The sequence below is a fragment of the Mesoplodon bidens genome (genome assembly GCF_964165515.1).
Source record: "Mesoplodon bidens genome assembly, chromosome: 17".
In the NCBI taxonomy this organism is placed as follows: domain Eukaryota; kingdom Metazoa; phylum Chordata; class Mammalia; order Artiodactyla; family Ziphiidae; genus Mesoplodon; species Mesoplodon bidens.
In genome coordinates this window covers 8,211,805-8,224,446 of record NC_138174.1, presented here as the reverse complement: position 1 = coordinate 8,224,446, position 12,642 = coordinate 8,211,805, and positions in this window count along the sequence as shown.

The following is a 12,642-nucleotide window of genomic DNA, read 5'->3' as shown; positions in this document are numbered from 1 at the left end:
TAAAGAACAAGTGCTACTTAAGCGGTATAAAGGAAGAACAGCAGTTGCCAAGCAACCATCCTGTGTCCTTGGCCTTGAAACGCTGACTGCGGGTGGCTCATAGGCCTCAGGTCTTTCCCTCTCTGCCTCCTTTCAGCATCTGCCTCCTTTTCCTTTCACACACGAAGTATAAGATTCTGCATGAGTTACTTAATTTTGCATTCTTTACTGACATCTCTGCATCTAGTTGCCCGCGTTGACATGAGTTGACTCACAGAAGTAATCCTTGTCTTTATGGAGTTTCATGGGTTAAAAGTGTAAAACAACCTTCTAGAAAGATCTTTTAATATTTGTATTTTAAATTGTGTGTGTGTATTATCCATGTCTTTTCTAGAAAGGTTTGGGGCAGCTGGAGTGTCACGTGTTCCATTCTCAGTTGATAAAACTGGAAATGAAATTAATTCCCTCTTTCATGATGTATTCCAGAACAAAAGTGAGATTTTCAGCAGGAAAAAATATAGTGTAAAACTGTGGTACTCCAGCTGCGTGGTAAAGAGGATTGTATTTGGGGGATACAGGAATATAGAATTGTTTACCAGTGTATGCCTTCATAAATGCCAGTGAATTTCAAAAGCTCCTGTGTCAGAAAATCCTGTTAAGTATTAAGTCACTGTTTCTCAAGAATGGCCTGTACCAGCATTGCCTGGAGTGTTGGATTAAAATGAAGATTCCCTACTCACTGTGAAGCTCAAAGCTCATTGAATAAGGTCCTGGAATTTGCATTCCTAATTAGCTTTCCAGGCAATTTTTGAGATACACCCCTTTAAGTCATTTTAAATGCCCCTAATCCTGAAGAGTCAGCATTGTTACTAGCCTGAGCAGTCTCTCTAAACAGAGCATTTAAGATGCAGTTAGCAGAGATAAGCCTTCACAGCATTGAGTGAAATATTTTACCAAGAGTGACCTAATACAATTATAGTAACCAACCAGTCTCCGATTCTAAAAATTTGCCCTGTTTATCCCCAAATCTATTACTTCTTAGATCATGAACCCAGTCATTTTCTTCATTGTGTATTTAAGCTGTCTCGTAGCCGCTGACCTGGTACCTCTGTCCTTGAAGCCAGGTTGTAAGCCAACATTAGCCAGAATTCGGTGCAAAAACTCAGATGCACCATTTCTACCTGTTTGATTCTGATGTGTTTTCACTTGGTTTCATCATCTTAGTTCTTAACTCTTTGGGCTTCCAGTTTTGGAGCCCATTCCTATTCTTTTTGACAGTTAGACCTAACATCTCTTATTCTTCTAGACAATCTGGTCCCCTCGAATCACCCGTCACCTTGGGGTCCCTGGCATCACCCGTTGTCAGGAGAGAAATCTGATTCTACCTTGTGCATGTGGGAGTCAACCCCAGTATAGCCAGCCATGGTGAGCCCTGCCCTGGGCTGGAGGCCCAACTTGGTCCTGCTACACGAGATCCCTTCCCAGTGGCTCACATTTGATCCAGAGCAGTTGACTGCAAGTGTTCAGTCTCTTTTGACACCATCTGAATGGCTGTAATGTGGGGCAGGGCAGCTGTGTCTGAACTCCAGTTGGATGGTTCCTTTGTCAAGTGCTGCCTACTGTGAGGAGAACTTCCCTGTCTACAGAAGACTGTATATCCCAGTGGTAGAGTGGAAACCCTACCCTATAATATAGCCCTATATTATATCCACACTGAATTCCAGTCCCCTTCCAAGGTGTGTGTGTCTACTGATGAACTTGTTTAACTCACATCCACCATGGCAACCAGGGAATCAGAAATATACCCGGAGACTCAACAGATTAATTTTTTTTGGGGGGGTGCTGAGTTGGGTCTTCGTTGCTGTCCGTGGGCTTTCTCTAGTTATGGCGAGCAGGGGCTACTCTTTGTTGCAGTGCACGGGCTTCTCATTGTGGGGGCTTCTCTTGTTGCGGAGCATGGGCTCTAGGCACACGGGCTTCAGTAGTTGCAGCACGCAGGCTCAGTAGTTGTGGCTTGTGGGCTCTGGAGCGCAGGCTCAGTAGTTGTGGCGCATGGGCTTAGTTGCTCTGCGGCATGTGGAATCTTCCCGGACCAGGGCTTGAACCCGTGTCCCCTGCATTGGCAGGAAGATTCTTAACCACTGCATCACCAGGGAAGTCCCTCAACAGATTAATTTTAAAAATATTTACTTGCGTCCCTGTCATGGCGGTCTCCACGCTGGTGTCGGCGTGGGGCCCGCTACGGCCCGGCGTCCCCGGGCTGTGCCGCTGCCGGCCGCCCAGGGGCCTGTGGGCGCACGCATGGCAGCTCCCGGAGCCCGCGGGGTCCGGGCGGAGCGTGGCCGCGGTCAGCGGACCTGGCGCCTCGGGCACTGACCGCTACTGCTTGGAGCTGCTGCGTGGTTGGGAGTCTGCCTGCTAATGCAGGGGACACGGGTTCGAGCCCTGGTCTAGGGGGATTCCACATGCCGCAGATCAACTAGGCCCGTGAGCCACAACTACTGAGCCTGCGCGTCTGGAGCCTGTGCTCCACAACCAGAGAGGCCGCGATAGTGAGAGGCCCGCGCACCGCGATGAGGAGTGGCGCCTGCTTGCCACAGCTAGAGAAAGCCCTCACACAGAAATGAAGACCCAACACAGCCCTAAATTAAAAAAAAAAAAAAAAAAATTCCTTCCTCTGTCACCTTGCCCGAGCCTTAACTTTTACCTAATTAAATGCTTTGCATGAATAGCTTTTTAAAATTTGAAAAAAAAAATTTACTGAGTACTTACCATGTATCAGGCATTATTCAAAGTATTGGTAATATACGAGTGAAAAAAACCAAGTCCCAGCTCTTGTGCAGTTTTTGTTTTAGAGGAGGGAGACAAATGGAAAAACAAATTTATAAAATACGTCAGGGATAAGTGCTAAGAAGAAAAATAAAAGAGCCAAGGAACCATCTTAACTTTGTTGACTTCCAGATCAGCTTTAGATAGTGGCTTAAGTGTAGGTAGTTTATCTTTGGTAGATCCCAAGGTACAGGACTGAGAAGAGTAAAATGGTAAAGGAAGAAGAGCCCATCTTAGGGTGTGTTACTGGTGCAGGCAACTGGGACTCAGTCCCCATGGGGATCTTTGGAGGAATGTCATTGAACGTGCATTAGAATTGTCTGCCCAAATCACAGGAGATGGTTGTATTTATCCATAAGTCCTATTCCCATAGGTCAAGGGTTCCCTCATTTGGTTCCAGGTTTGAGCATGTGCCGGGGTGGCCGGGGGTTGGGGGGTGGTGGTGTCCCACAGGCAGGGTCAGGAGAGAAGCCCAGGAGCAGAAAGCAGGAGCTCTGCAGCACAGCTGGGCAGGGGCTGCCTGGCTACATGTGCATGAAGCTAGTGGCCCCAGTGATGACTGGAGAAAAAGGCTGGTTGACAGGATATAAAGTGAGGCAAAAATAGGGATGACTTGAGGCAATTTTTATATTAGCTGGTCAGGGAAGGCATTAGACCACCTGTGCTGCATGCCCACTGTCAGCTCCAATGCGTGTGCCACCAGTTGGGTGGGCATAATGGGAGGCAGGTTAGTTGTGTCTGAACTGTGGTGTGGGTGGTTACTTTGCTGCCATTAGGGAAGAAGTGGACCAGAAAAGCAGTTATGGCAACTTAACCCACATCGTAAGAAAGCTGTAGAACAGTGGTTTTCAAACTAGGCTTCTGTGAAGCACCTTTGGGGGCTGCTGAGCGGTGGTGGAAGAAATAGTGGGTGGCAATCTGGGTTGCTTCATCGACTTCAACCAGAAGAACTCTGCTCTCATCTATTTTACATATTGAGCTTCACTGTAATAATTCTAGAGCCTAAAGGACATTTGCAAGTCAAAAGATCACATCAGGGAATTCCACTAGGAGAACCAGGGAGGTACCAAACCCGGGCTGCGTTGCCTATCTCACCTCTGGCCATTGAGCTAGGCTCGTACTCAGTGAACCGTTAAGGAAGCCACAAATATCAGCCTGTATTCAAGGTAAGTCTGCTCCCTCCCTCACCCCATTTGATCTCAGCCTGCTTTTACTAAGTTTCATTCTCTGGCTTATTCATTCATTTATTCATTCATTCACACAACAGATATTTCTTGAGCATTTGTTCTGTGTCAGTGTTGTGCCAGACCCTTGAGATATAAATAAGACACAGCTTTTTCGTTCAGAAACCCAAGTCTAATGAGGGAAAAGCGCAGATAGACACTTACTATCAATGCTAAACAAAGAATAAACAGTCCCATGAGAATGTGGAGAAAAGCCTTCCAGTCTAACCTATGTGACTAAGGGATGGAGTCTCAGAGGAAGTCAGATGTGAAATGAGTCCCGGAGGATGTGCAGGAGTTGGTCACGCTCTAAGCCCTTCTGTCTAACAAAGTCCCATCTTGGATCTTGGCTTTCCTCTTTGAAATTTGGCTTAGCTTGAATTTCTGGGACCTGTTTGACATTATTCTAGAATATAAGATGTGACATTGATCAGATCATTCTTCTGTAAGCAATAGCTTCCCCATTCATCCCTGGTTTGGAAAAAGGATAAACCTGGGGAAAACAAAGGTCATCTTGCAATGATGGCAGAGTGGAGTAAATAACACTCATTGAGCAAACACATTCTGAACACCTACAATGTGCGAAGCACTGTGGCTGGTACTGGAAACGGAAGTGAATGTTGTCTTAGTCTGTTCAGGCCACTATGACAAAATACCACAAACTGGGCAGCTTATAAATGATAGAAATTTATTTCTCACTTCCAGAGGCTGGAAGGTCCAAGATCAGGGCACCAGCGTGGTCACATTCTGATGTCAACCCTCTTCCTGGTTCATAGCCAATGCCTTCTTGATATGTAGAGGTGGGCTAGGGAACTCTCCGGGGGTCTCTTTTATAAAAGCATTAATCCTAGTCATGAGGGCTCCATTCTCGTGACCTAAGAACCTCCCAATGGCCCCACCTCCTAATACATCACATTGAACATTAAGATTTCAACATATGAATACTGGGGGGACACACATTCAGACCAAAGGAAATACTTATTCCGTGTCCTCAAATAGTCTACAGTTTAAGAAGGAGAGAAATAAAAGATACAATTGCAGTGCAGCAGGTAAGTGCTTTGATGGATGTAAGCAGAGTGCTAAAGGATCCTGGGAAGATACACATGGTCCAGGTCCTAAAAAGCAAAGAGGAATCAGCATGGTAAGGTGAGAGTGCGACAGATGGTTCTAGAGAGACTGACTCTTGGTAGAGCAGGGCATAACCACTATTACTGGAACATTAAGTGTGGGCTGGAGTGAAGTAGTAGGCTAAACTGGAGAGATAAGTAAGGGTCATATTATAATCACGTTCTGTGTTATAAGCTAGACTTTATATTAAAGGCCCTAGGGAGCCGTTGATGGTGTTTAGAAAGATCCTTCTGGCTCGAGTTTGGAGTGTACATTGGAGTGGCTTGCGTATGGGGAGTTTTTTCCCTAAATTATGACCGTAATCCAGAGGGGAATTAATGATGGTCTGGACTACAGGATGCAGAGGACTTGTTGAAGTTATCTATCGGTGTGTAAAAATCTACTCCAAAACTCACTGGCTTAAAAAAGGAACAGTTTATTGTTTTGTGATTCTGTGGTTTGAGTGATTGGTTCTTTTGCATGATGCAATGTCCACTGTGGCTTGGGAAAGGCTGGAAGGTCTAAATGACCTCACTCATGTGAGTGGCAGTTGGTGCGGGCCACCAATTGGGACCTCAGCTGGGCTTTCAACCAGAGGTCTCAGTTTTCCACGTATTTGCCTCTGCGTGTCTTCTTGAGCTTCTTTCCTTACAGGATGGTGGCTGGGTTTAAAAAACAGTGTATCAAGAGTCTAAGCCCCAAGTGCAAGAGCTTATCACATCTCCGTGTTCTTCACACTTGCTAACGCCCTATTGGCCAAAACTAGATACATAGTTAAGCCCATTTGGGGGCTACATGGGGTGTGAATACCAGGAGGCATGGTTCTTTGGGAGCCACCAAATTAACCTTCTACCACAGGGATGGAGAGAAGTAGAAAGTGCCTCTTCTACGGCCCACCCGATCCATGGCTGCTGGACCAGTCTGGTCCTCAGAATTTGCTCTGCTGGCATTTGTCTCTTTCTTCATATGGGAGCAGGAAGTGGATGGGGAAGGGGTAGTGGGCTTATACTGCCTGAAAGACTTGCATGCCACCACTAAAATATTATTTAAGTGGAAGAAGTCTATCTCCTTTTTTCTTCAAAGTATTTGGCTTGAATTTATCATTGAGTAATTTTACAAGAAATAAATGCGACCATTTAGCCATTAGTAACATTTTTTAAAGGTTGCTCTTGCTTAAAAATTGATAGATATTCCACTTCATGGCTTCACATCCCCAAGGCACAATTAGTATGTAATCTAAAATATGAAAGTGAAGTCAGGCTGGGAAAAGGGAAACAGGAAAGTATATAGCTATAGAAGGAGCTGTGTAATTTCCAAATGTGTTTGAATATGGCTCCTTTACTGTGATGAAATGACTTTTATGGTTGTGGTAATTGGGCCTTATGGTTACTTGGATATGGGATTTTCTTGGAGTGATCGAATGCTTTGAGAAAATGTTAATTTCTGTATGTTGCAAGAATACTTTAAAAATAATCTCCCTTTACACTCAAAGATGCAGCACAAAATTAATCCTTTCATTCTTAGCTCCCGGTGTATGTCTCCAGTTCCCTCATAAGAGAATAATAATAGTAACCTTTTCATAGGTTTGTTGTGAGGATGAAATAATACATGTAAAAGTGCCTGAAACAGTGCCTGGCACTCACAAGTGCTCAGTGTGAGCTATGATTCTTACACGCTCTAGGAATATTTTGCAGATAGAGGTGTTATTCTTTCCCACAGTTACATACACCTTAAAAAGAGTTCCCCATGAGTCCAGTGGTTAAACCAAAGCAGGGATTGTGGGTTTGAGCCCACTCAGCTCACGTGACTCCAGGAGTCCCTTGGCTACTCGCATATAAAAGGAGGAAATTGAGCCCAGTGTTCTCACAGGTCCCTTGCCCCGCTAAGCCGTCTCTCTGGAGTGACCGGCAGCCCTGACTCATCTGTTCTCCTCTCTGTCGTCTGTGACAGAAGCCTTCCTTTCCTCTTCTTCTTAATATCCATTTTATTTAAACTACAGCTTTCTTTTTGGAGGTCTTAGTCACCTTTGAGGACAGAGCCTTTTGCCTGATGCATAGCCCTGGAGGTATAATGCGACGGTGAGCGCCTTCTCTTTCTTTCAGGTACCCTATTCTTCCACCTTCGTTTGATTTCCCTTTAGTCCCTCTAAATGTATTCCATCCTCTTTTCCTTGTTGGGTACTCCTTCCTGTCCAAGGAGACTGCATTGCCTTCCTCGAGCTTAGCAGAGTCATTCTTAGTATCTTTTTACTTTCTCTGAGAGCAAGTACTCCTGTTCTCCGTGGCACATGGAACTGATGAACACCACTAATCCCTACTTAAGCCTGGTTTTCCTAGTTTAACAACCTGGGAACCTCCTGTGGAGGGCTAGCAGTTGGACAGGATATCACCACACTCTGATGCTCACACCCAGAGCACTCAGGAGACTCAACGTAGAATATCCCCCTCAAGGAAGTTTCCCACCTCTCAGAGACACTAACAGCAAACCATACCTTGTTCACATGCGTCTATGCCTGGTCACAGGACTTGGAAGTAGCAGAGCCTCTCTATCTAGAGGTAAATTGTACTCGACACCAACAATTTTAGTTGGTCCCATTTCAGGGCCTGATTTGTAACATGCACAAGGAGAGAAATGTGCATTTCTGAATTCACAGCAGGGTGCAGTGACTCCACATTGCATAGACAAACATTCTCTGATATCTGACTTACCAGCCATGGTAGAGTGCCACGCTTGCCGCTAGTGAAGCGTTTAAATCAAGCAGGTGTCATGAGAGACTGGCGTATGAAAGCTGACCTAATTTCCCAATATGAAATCCTCAGTTTAACTTGCCTAAGGTGGTTATTTTTCCCCTTTGGATTGAAAATTAGGGATTTTATTTCAGTACCTACATGCGTCACTTTTTCATCATGGGATACAGAATTATTGAAGTATAGTGGAAACATATTTGCTTACAGTGTTGTGTTAGTTTCAGGTATACGGCAAAGTGATTTTCTGGTCTTCTTTCCCAAGATATCCTACTCTCTGCCTTTGGCAATATAAAGATGATAATCAGAGCACTCATCTCCTAAGATTCCAAGGCAGTTACCAAGCTGTCCAACAAACATTTAGCAAACATGGTTGTTTTCATTGAAGACTCATGACTGAGTCTGTTTTTAAATATGCATAGTAAATGAACAATAGTCAAAGTCTATTTTCCTTGGCTTCTTTGTTAATCTTTGTCCTTGCTAACACTCGTATTATTTTCCCCATTTGCATTCGGAACGTGCCCTTGAATGAGCCACAAAGCTGTCCTGAGCCCCTCCCGCTGAGGGAACTATTACCTTGTGTTTCTCTTTACCATCTGTTTCTTTTCTGCAAAGCTTTTTGAAGCTCAGCCTCTTGGAACAAGAGAATAACAAAGATGAACTTTATTGCCATTGATCACTTTTAGATAAAGCTGAATGTCTTCCAGCTACTCTGAATTGATTTTCTTTTCCCCCTTGAGAAAGTAACAGAAAGGAGTTAGCAACCATGCAGGGGACTGAATCAATACAAGAGTGAGGAGAATTTCGTGGAGGTAATCATGTGTAGAAAAGCAGGGAGCTCGCAGGACTAGTTAATAGAGGTAGGTTGCTTATTCTTCATTATTATCAACTCACTAGGCAGACCATAAAACCTCAGATTTTCTGCCTTAATATATGCCCCTGTTCCACTGTGCAAAGAATTCACAGTAATTTGTTGCATCCTTTCCATGATTCATACCCGGTTAAGGCCTCTCACGATGACATTCAGGAGTGCCCATTGTATGTGTAGCTCATAATGTTAGGAGTACTGAGCTCCGAAGTCAGGTAAGAGGGTAGTAATTGTAATGATAGTAATAAAATATTGTTACTTGAATAGCATTACTTATTTCCACTGAGAGCTAAAGATATGTAATGGTTACACTCCCTTTCCTCTTTGACCCCTCAAAGACAGTGGTTACTGTGTCTTCCTTAAGGTATCTTTAAATTAAAAAAAAAATTGGTAAACTATATATATAATAAAAAATTCGCCATTTTAACCATTTTGAAGTGTACAATTCAGTGGCATTAATTGCATTCAGTGTTGTGACACCATTACCACTATTTTCAAAACGTTTTCATTAGCCCAAAAAGAAACTCTGTACCCACTAAACAACAAGTCCTCATCACCCCACACCCAGCACCTGATGCCCTCTGATCTTTTTCGGCTTCACCTTCACTTTATTTTTTTTTCCTTCCAGTTTTATTGAGGTATAATGACATATAGCACTGTATAAGTTTAAGGTGGACAACATAATGATTTGACTTACATACATCATGAAATATTTGCCACAAAGGTTTAGTGAACATCCATCATCTCATATAGACACATTAAAGAATAGAAAAATACTTACTTTTTCCTTGTGACGGGAACTCTTATGATTTCCTGTCTTAACAACTTTCATATGCAACATACAGCAGTGTTAACTATCTTATCATGTTGTATATTACGTTACCTCACTAGTACTTATTTATCTTTTAACTGGAAGTTTGTACCTTTTGATCACCTTCATCCAATTGCCCCTCCCCGGACCCCCCACCTCTGGTAGCCACAAATCTGATCTCTTCTTCTATGAGTTTGTTTTTGAAGTGTAATTGATGTACACTATGTTAGTTCCTAGTACACAGCTTAGTGATTCTATATTTCTATACATTTCAGAATGATCACCATGATAAGTCTAGGTGTTGTCTGTCACCACACAAAGATATTGCATAATTATTGCTATATCACACACTGAACACTTCATACCTGTGGCTCATTTATTAATATTTTATAACTGAAAGTTTGTACCTCAGAATCTCCCTCACCTATTTCTCTCCTTCCCCCAGCCCTCTCCCCTCTGGCAACCACCTGTTTTTTCTCTGTATCTATGACTTTGTTTCTGTTTAGTTGTGCTTGTTCATTTGTTTTGTTTTCAGATTCCACATATAGGTAAAATCATACAGTATTTGTTTTTCTCTGTCTGATTTACATGTTGTTGCAAACAGCAAGATTTCATTTCTTTTTTATGGCTGAGTAATATTCCATTGTGCGCGCGGACGTGTGTGTATACACACATATATATAACCACATATTCTTTATCCGTTCATTTATAGATGGGCACTTAGATTGCTTTCATATCTTGGCTATTGTAACTAATGCTGCAGTGAACGTAGGTGTGCATATATCCTTTTGAATTAGTGTTTTTATTTTCTTCATATAAATACCCAGAAGTGGAATTGTTGGATTGTATGGTAGTTCTATTTTTAATATTTTGAGCAATCTGGTACTGTTTTCCATAGGGGCTGCACCAGTTTACATTCCCACCAACAGTGTACAGGGGTGCCCTTTTCTCCACATCCTTGTCAACGCTTATTATTTGTTGTCTTTTTATTTATAGCCATTCTGACAGGTGTGAGGTGATACCTCATTGTGGTTTTAATTTGCATTTCCCTTATGATTAGTGATACTGAGCATCGTCTCATGTGTCTGTTGGTCATCTGTTTGTCTTCCTTGGAAAAATATCTATTCAGGTCCTCTGCCCATTTTTTAATTGGGTAGTTCGTTTTCTTGATGATTAGTTGTATGAGTTATTTGTATATTTTAGATATTAACCCCTTGTTTAGATATATTTTTTGAAAATATGTTCTCCCATTCAGCATGTGGCCTTTTTGTTTTGTTGATAGTTTCCTTTGCTGTGCAAAAGGGTTTTAATTTGATGTAGTCCTGTTTGTTTAGTTTTGCTTTTGCTTCCCTTGCCTGAGGAGACATATCCAAAAATATATTGCTAAGACTGATGTCAAAGACTATACTGCCTATGTTTTTTTCTGGAAGTTTTATAGTTCAGGTCTTACATTGAAGTCTTTAATCCATTTTGAGTTTATTTTTGTATATGGTGTGATGTGAGAAAGTAGTCCAATCTAATTCTTTTGCAAGAAGCTGTCCAGGTTTCCCAACATCATTTATTGAAGAGGCTGTCTTTCCCTTTGTGTATTTTTGTCACTTTTGTCACAGATTAATTGCCCATATAAGTGTGGGTTTATTTTTGGGCTCTCAATTCTGTTCCACTGATCAGTGTGTCTGTTTTTGTGCCAGTACCGTACTATTTTGGTGACTATAGCTTCATAGTATAGTTTGAAATTAGGGAGCATGATACGTCCTGTTTTGCTCTTCTTTCTTAAGATTTTTGTGGCTATTTGGGGTCTTTTGTGTTTCCATACAAATTTTAGAATTATTTGTTCTAGTTCTGTGAAAAATGCCGTTGTTATTTTGATAGGGACTGAATTAAATCTGTAGATTGCCTTGGGTAGTATGGTCATTTTAACACTATTAATTCTTCTGATCCATGATCATTATATAGCTTTCTATCTGTTTGAGTCATCTTTTTCTTTCATCAGTGTCTTGTAATTTTCCAAGTACAGGTCTTTTACCTGCTTAGTTAGATTTATTCCCAGGTATTTAATTTTTTTATGTGATTGTGAATGGGATTGTTTTCTTAATTTCTCTTTCTGATAGTTTGTTGTAACTGTATAGAAACACAACAGATATATGTGTATAATTTTGTATCCTGCAACTTTACTGAATTCATTGAGCTCTAGTCATTTTTTGGTGGCATCTTTAGGATTTTCTGTTGTATTGATAGTATCATGTCATCTGCAAACCCTGACAGTTTTACTTCTTCCTTTCCAATTTGGATTCCTTTTGTTTCTTTTCTTGTCTGATTGCTCTGGCTAGGACTTGCAATACTGTGGTGAATAAAAACCCTCTCTCACAGTCCTCTGAAGGAACCAACCCTGCTGACACTTTGATTTCAGTCTTTTAGCCTCCAGAACTGTGAGACAATACATTTCTGTTTGTTTAAGTGACTAAATTTGTAGTACTTTGTTATAGCAGCCCTAGCAAATGGAGACAGTTCCTAAATTTGGATTTATTCATATTTTCAATCAGGATATGGAAAAGGTGGGCTAATTATCTTGTAATATCTGATTTATTGTGCTCGATCTGCTTTGTAGTTTTCAAATTAAAAACTCATATGAGATTTTCTTTTCACATTTCTTTATATTTTGAAACCATCTGAATGTGACCAGTAACAACATCTCCTTCCATGAAGCTTCTGGTATTCATCTATTAGAGAGGTTTCTGAGACTACACTGTTTCTTTGGTTAGTATTTAAAATAGGTTTGGATAGTGAAAAAAAATGCACTTCTAGGTGAAAGGAAATTTGACAGGAACAGCAGAATCACTGTAAGGCAGGAAGGCTGCTTTTACACTGAATGGAGGCTGTCTTCTTGGTGGGTAGAGCCCTTTGGCTCAGCTGGGCCTCTTGGAGCCACTACCTCTTTCAACATTTGGCTTTGCTGTTTTGATTCCTAGAGCCCAACTGCAGTAATCAATGCCTGTCTGTATGGTTCTGTCAGAAGGAATTTCTTGTTCTTCAGAACAAGATACAGATATGCCATGAAAATTCTGTGAATTAATATAATGT